Source organism: Cucurbita pepo, chromosome 16 (genome assembly GCF_057944985.1).
Source record: "Cucurbita pepo subsp. pepo isolate OVF chromosome 16, ASM5794498v1, whole genome shotgun sequence".
Lineage (NCBI taxonomy): Eukaryota > Viridiplantae > Streptophyta > Magnoliopsida > Cucurbitales > Cucurbitaceae > Cucurbita > Cucurbita pepo.
In genome coordinates this window covers 2,301,456-2,308,265 of record NC_141813.1, presented here as the reverse complement: position 1 = coordinate 2,308,265, position 6,810 = coordinate 2,301,456, and the positions used below count along the sequence as shown (strand labels likewise).

General features: G+C 39.2%; 5 non-coding genes across 5 annotated transcripts; all 5 read left to right on the top strand.

The window, feature by feature from the left end:
* Window positions 1-758: 758 nt before the first annotated feature.
* On the top strand, window positions 759-829 carry TRNAG-GCC (transfer RNA glycine (anticodon GCC)). The gene has a single exon. It is a non-coding gene; the product is annotated as a tRNA-Gly (tRNA).
* Window positions 830-1,326: 497 nt separating this feature from the next.
* TRNAG-GCC (transfer RNA glycine (anticodon GCC)) lies at window positions 1,327-1,397 on the top strand. Its single transcript has one exon. It is a non-coding gene; the product is annotated as a tRNA-Gly (tRNA).
* Window positions 1,398-4,092: 2,695 nt separating this feature from the next.
* Window positions 4,093-4,174, top strand: TRNAS-GCU (transfer RNA serine (anticodon GCU)). Its single transcript has one exon. It is a non-coding gene; the product is annotated as a tRNA-Ser (tRNA).
* A 662-nt stretch (window positions 4,175-4,836) lies between these two features.
* TRNAN-GUU (transfer RNA asparagine (anticodon GUU)) lies at window positions 4,837-4,918 on the top strand. Its single transcript has one exon. It is a non-coding gene; the product is annotated as a tRNA-Ser (tRNA).
* A 1,480-nt stretch (window positions 4,919-6,398) lies between these two features.
* Window positions 6,399-6,480, top strand: TRNAS-GCU (transfer RNA serine (anticodon GCU)). The gene has a single exon. It is a non-coding gene; the product is annotated as a tRNA-Ser (tRNA).
* The last annotated feature ends 330 nt before the right edge of the window (window positions 6,481-6,810 follow it).

Genomic DNA, 6,810 nt, shown 5'->3' with positions numbered 1-6,810 from the left:
AAATTTCTCCGGTAGGTCCTATTTCAAGCATTATCATGGTCAGTATTAAAATTGAAACGAAAAATTGTTAAATAAAGGTCAAACGGGGCAAGAAGAGACTCACACAGACTTAAACGCACCGGGAAAGGCTTTTCATGTGCGATTTTACGCAAACTATCACATGCAGAGGGTTGCTGCAAATAGGAGTTAGCAGTCAAATCATTGGATTGGGTTTGAGTCGCACTTCTGATTTTGGTCGGAGGTTCACGAGTTGCGAGCGTGCAAGTCTCGAGTTAAACACGAGTTGTCGAATCGGGTCAACCCGCACGTGTCGCCACAAGTAGTCGAATGAATATCTCCACAAAATGTGTTGCCACGTGTCCCACTCTATTTCAGACGCACTATCGCCGCCACCTACCGACGCGTGTCCGCTCCCTCTTCATCCATGTTCAATTTTTCAGAAAAACGATGTGGTTCCAAATTGCCTTGTTTTTTTTTTTTAAATCGAGAGGTGAACGTAAAGTTAAGGGCTTCGGAAGAACTGCATGACCAAAATACGAGTAAGTTATGAATATGATTAAATTTAGAAGCCCTAATGGTGTAGTGGTAGAATAGTACCCTGTTACGATACAGACCCGAGTTCGGTTCTCGGCTGGTGCATCCCGAAGGAAGATTAGCTATGATGATATTGGTGCATAATTTGAAAACTAGGGTTTGCCACAATATCAGTTAAATTTATAGATGAGACGAGTAAGTTATGGATATGACTAAATTTTGAAGCACCAGTGGTCTAGTGGTAGAATAGTACCCTGCCACGGTACAGACCCGAGTTCGATTCTCGGCTGGTGCACCCCGAAGATTACCTATGATGATATTAGTGCATAATTTGTAAACTTCGGTTTGCCACAATATTAGTTATTAAATTTATAGATGACACAAGTAGTAATATCGTGCTTTTCTTTTTTCTTTTCTATTTTTAAACTGAGAGGTGAACGAAAAGTTAAGGGCTTCGGAAGAACTGCATGACCAAAATACGAGTACGTTATGAATATTCCTAAAGTTAGAAGCACCAGTGGTCTAATGGTAGAATAGTACCCTACCACGGTACAGACCCGAGTCCAATTCTCGACTAGTGCATCCCCGAAGATTAGCTCTGATGATATTAGTGCATAATTTGTAAACTAGGGTTTGCAACAATATCAGTTAAATTTATAGAAGACACGAGTAGCACTAAAGAGATTTTCTGTTTTTTTTTTTTTAAATCGAGAGGTGAGCGAAAAATTAAAGGCTTCGGAAGAACTTCGTGACCAAAATACGAGTAAGTTATGGATATGACTAAATTTAGAAGCACCAGTGGTCTAGTGGTAGAATAGTACCCTGCCACGGTACAGACCCGAGTTCGATTCTCGGCTGGTGCATCCCAAAGATTAGCTAAGATGATATTAGTGCATAATTCGAAAAATTCAGTTTGCCACAATATCAGTTATTAAATTTATAGATGACACGAGGCACTATCGTGCTTTTCTTTTTTCTTTTTTATTTTTTATTTTTAAACTGAGAGGTGAACGAAAAGTTAAGGGCTTCGGAAGAACTGCATGACAAAAATACGAGTACGTTATGGATATGCCTAAAGTTAGAAGCACCAGTGGTCTAATGGAATAGTACCCTACCACGGTACAGACCCGAGTCCAATTCTCGACTAGTGCATCCCCGAAGATTAGCTCTGATGATATTAGTGCTTAATTTGAAAACTAGGGTTTGCCACAATATCAGTTAAATTTATAGAAGACACGAGTAGCACTATCGAGATTTTCTATTTTTTGTTTTAAATCGAGAGGTGAACGAAAAGTTAAGGGCTTCGAAAGAACTGCATGACCAAAATACGAGTAAGTTATGGATATGACTAAATTTAGAAGCACCAGTTGTCTTGTGGTAGAATAGTACCTTGCCACGGTACAGACCCGAGTTCGATTCTCGGCTGTTGCATCCCGAAAATTAGCTATGATGATATTAGTGCAAAAGTTGAAAACTAGGGTTTAACACAATATCAGTTAAATTTATAGATGACACGAGTAGCACTATCGAGATTTTCTGTTTTTATTTTTTTAAATCGAGAGGTGAACGAAAAGTTAAGGGCTTTGGAAGAACTGCATGACCAAAATACGAGTAAGTTATGGATATGATTAAATTTAGAATCAATAGTGGTCTAGTGGTAGAATAGTACCCTGCCATGGTACAGACCCGAGTTCGATTCTCAGCTGGTGCATTCAGAAGCTTAGCTATGATGATATTAGTACATAATTTGAAAACTTCGGTTTGCCACAATATCAGTTATTAAATTTATAGATGACACGAGTAGCACTTTTTCATTTTTTATTTTTAAACTGAGAGGTGAACGAAATGTTAAGGGCTTCGGAAGAACTGCATGACCAAAATACGAGTACGTTATGGATATGCCTAAAGTTAGAAGCACCAGTGGTCTAATGGTAGAATAGTACCCTACCACGGTACAGACCCGAGTCCAATTCTCGACTAGTGCATCCCCGAAGATTAGCTCTGATGATATTAGTGCATAATTTGAAAACTAGGGTTTGCCACACTATCAGTTAAATTTATAGAAGACACGAGTAGCACTATCGAGATTTTCTGTTTTTTTTTTTTTAAATCTAGAGATGAACGAAAAGTTAAGGGCTTCGGAAGAACTGCATGACCAAAATACGAGTAAGTTATGGATATGAATGAATTTAGAAGCACTAGTGGTCTAGTGGTAGAATAGTACCCTTCTACGATACAGACCCGAGTTCAATTCTCGGCTGGTGCATCCCGAATGAAGATTAGCTATGAATGATATTAGTGCATAATTTGAAAACTCGGGTTTGCCACAAAATCAGTTAAATTTATAGAAGACACGAGTAGCACTATCGAGATTTTTTGTTTTTATTTTTTTAAATCGAGAGGTGAACGAAAAGTTAAGGGCTTCGGAAGAACTGCATGACCAAAACACGAGTAAGTTATGGATATGACTAAATTTAGAAGCACCAGTGGTCTAGTGGTAGAATAGTATCCTGCCACGGTACAGACCCGAGTTCAATTCTCGGCTGGTTTATCCCGAAGATTAGCTATGATGATATTAGTGCATAATTTGAAAACTTTGGTTTGCCACAATATCAGTTATTAAATTTATAGATGACACGAGTAGTAATATCGTGCTTTTCTTTTTTCTTTCTTATTTTTAAACTGAGAGGTGAACGAAAAGTTAAGGGCTTCGGAAGAACTGCATGATCAAAATATGAGTACGTTATGGATATGCCTAAAGTTAGAAGCACAAGTGGTCTAATGGTAGAATCGTACCCTACCACGGTACACACCCGAGTCTAATTCTCGACTAGTGCATCCCCGAAGATTAGCTATGATGATATTAGTGCATAATTTGTAAACTAGGGTTCGCCACAATATCAGTTAAATTTATAGAAGACACGAGTAGCACTAAAAAGATTTTCTGTTTTTTTTTTAAATCGAGAGGTGAACGAAAAGTTAAGTGCTTCGGAAGAACTGCATGACCAAAATACGAGTAAGTTATGGATATGACTAAGTTTAGAAGCACCAGTGGTCTAGTGATAGAATAGTACCCTGCCACGGTACAGACCCGAGTTAGATTCTCGGCTGGTGCATCCCGAAGATTAGCTAAGATGATATTAGTGCATAATTTGAAAACTTCGATTTGCCACAATATCAGTTATTAAATTTATAGATGACACGAGGCACTATCGTGCTTTTCTTTTTTATTTTTTATTTTTAAACTGAGAGGTGAACGAAAAGTTAAGGGCTTCGGAAGAACTGCATGACCAAAATACGAGTAAGTTATGGATATGCCTAAAGTTAGAAGCACCAGTGGTCTAATGGTAGAATAGTAACCAACCTACTTGTAGGCTGCCGTCGCTTCATTCTTCTACTGGGTTTCCACGACTTTCCTTTGGTCTATAAGAAGTTCGGGCTTACCCTTTACTGTGCTCTAACAATTGTGTAGGTCTCGAAGTTCTAACTGATTCCTCATTAAACATCTACCTTTGTTGTCCGTAGTGCCTCTTCGAGATTTGTTCCTAATATAAAAAAGTCGCTTTGGCCGAGTGGTTAAGGCGTGTGCCTGCTAAGTACATGGGGTTTCCCCGCGAGAGTTCGAATCTCTCAGGCGACGTAAGGTGCATATTTTTTTTTGTACTAGCCAAAGGCCACCGCTAAAAGACATTGTCCTCGTTGGCCCGTTACCTCACCAGGTATTCAGGCTCTTATTATAAGAAATGCTTCGTTTCCCTCTCCAACCCATGTTGGATGTGTCATGACCCAATTTTAATTTTTAGAGGTTTCGAGATATCGAACTGCAACAACAAGATAAATTTTGCACATTTTAAAAGACATACAACACCTTCGTCATAAATTTCAAGTTCTTTACAAACGGAAAAAGGGCATGGGATACAAAAAGAATTGAAAATCAACCTAAAAAATTAAACGACTAATTGATGTCCCAAGTCGAATACATCTAACATACACACCGTGTCGACACCGTTTTGTGATAGTAGAGCTCCAGAGCATCACCCCACCTTGACCAGTAACTGAACAAGGAAAATAGAAAGGTGTAAGTATAAAAATCTACTTAGTAACCAACCTACTTGTAGGCTACCGTCGCTTCATTCTTCTACTGGGTTTCCACGACTTTCCTTTGGTCTATAAGAAGTTCGGGCTTACCCTTTACTGTGCTCTAACAATTGTGTAGGTCTCGAAGTTCTAACTGATTCCTCATTAAACATCTACCTTTGTTGTCCGTAGTGCCTCTTCGAGATTTGTTCCCAAAATAAAAAAGTCGCTTTGGCCGAGTGGTTATGGCGTGTGCCTACTAAGTACATGGGGTTTCGCCGAGAGAGTTCAAATCTCTCAGGCGACGTAAGGTTCATATTTTTTTTTTTTACTAGCCAAAGGCCACCGCTAAAAGACATTGTCCTCGTTGGCTCGTTACCTCACCAGGTATTCAGGCCCTTATTATAAGAAATGCTTCGTTCCCCTATCCAACCCATGTTGGATGTGTCATGACCCAATTTTAATTTTTAGAGGTTTCGAGATATCGAACTGCGGCAAAAAGATAAATTTTGCACACTTTAAAAGACATACAACACCTTCATCATAAATTTCAAGTTCTTTACAAACGGAAAAAGGGCATGGGATACAAAAAGAATTCAAAATCAACCTAAAAAATTAAACGACTAATTGATGTCCCAGGTCGAATACATCTAACATACACACCGTGTCGACACCGTTTTGTGATAGTAGAGCTCCAGAGCATCACCCCACCTTGACCAGTAACTGAACAAGGAAAGGAGAAAGGTGTAAGTATAAAAATCTACTTAGTAACCAACCTACTTGTAGGCTACCGTCGCTTCATTCTTCTACTGGATTTCCACGACTTTCCTTTTGTCTATAAGAAGTTCGGGCTTACCCTTTACTGTGTTCTAACAATTGTGTAGGTCTCGAAGTTCTAACTGATTCCTCATTAAACATCCACCTTTGTTGTCCGTAGTGCCTCTTCGAGATTTGTTCCTAATATAAAAAAGTCACTTTGGCCAAGTGGTTAAGGCGTGTGCTTGCTAAGTACATGGGTTTTCCCCGCAAGACTTCGAATCTCTCAGGCGACGTAAGGTTCATATTTTTTTTTGTACTAGCCAAAGGCCACCACTAAAAGACATTGTCCTCGTTGGCCCGTTACCTCACCAAGTAATCAGGCCCTTATTATAAGGAATGCTTCGTTCCCCTCTGCAACCCATGTTGGATGTGTCATGACCCAATTTTAATTTTAGAGGTTTCGAGATATCAAACTGCAATAAAAAGATAAATTTTGCACACTTTAAAAGACATACAACACCTTCGTCATAGGTTTCGAGATATCGAACTGCGACAAAAAGGTAAATTTTGCACACTTTAAAAGACATACAACACCTTCGTCATAAATTTCAAGTTCTTTATAAACGGAAATCTGGCATAGGATACAAAAAGAATTCAAAATCAACCTAAAAAATTAAACGACTAATTGATGTCCCAGGTCGAATACATCTAACATACACACCGTGTCGACACCGTTTTGTGATAGTAGAGCTCCAGAGCATCACCCCACCTTGACCAGTAACTGAACAAGGAAAGGAGAAAGGTGTAAGTATAAAAATCTACTTAGTAACCAACCTACTTGTAGGCTACCGTCGCTTCATTCTTCTACTGGGTTTCCACGACTTTCCTTTGGTGTATAAGAAGTTCGGGCTTACCCTTTACTGTGCTCTAACAATTGTGTAGGTCTCGAAGTTCTAACTGATTCCTCATTAAACATCTACCTTGGTTGTACGTAGTGCCTCTTCGAGATTTGTTCCCAAAATAAAAAAGTCGCTTTGGCCGAGTGGTTATGGCGTGTGCCTGCTAAGTACATGGGGTTTCCCCGCGAGAGTTCGAATCTCTCAAGCGACGTAAGGTTCATAATTTTTTTTGTACTAGCCAAAGGCCACCACTAAAAGACATTGTCCTCGTTGGCCCGTTACCTCACCAGGTATTCAGGCCCTTGTTATAAGAAATGCTTCGTTCCCCTCTCCAACCCATGTTGGATGTGTCATGACCCAATTTTAATTTTTAGAGGTTTCGAGATATCGAACTGCGACAAAAAGATAAATTTTGCACACTTTAAAAGACATACAACACCTTCGTCATAAATTTCAAGTTCTTTACAAACGGAAAAAGGGCATGGGATACAAAAAGAATTCAAAATCAACCTAAAAAATTAAACGATTAATTGATGTCCCA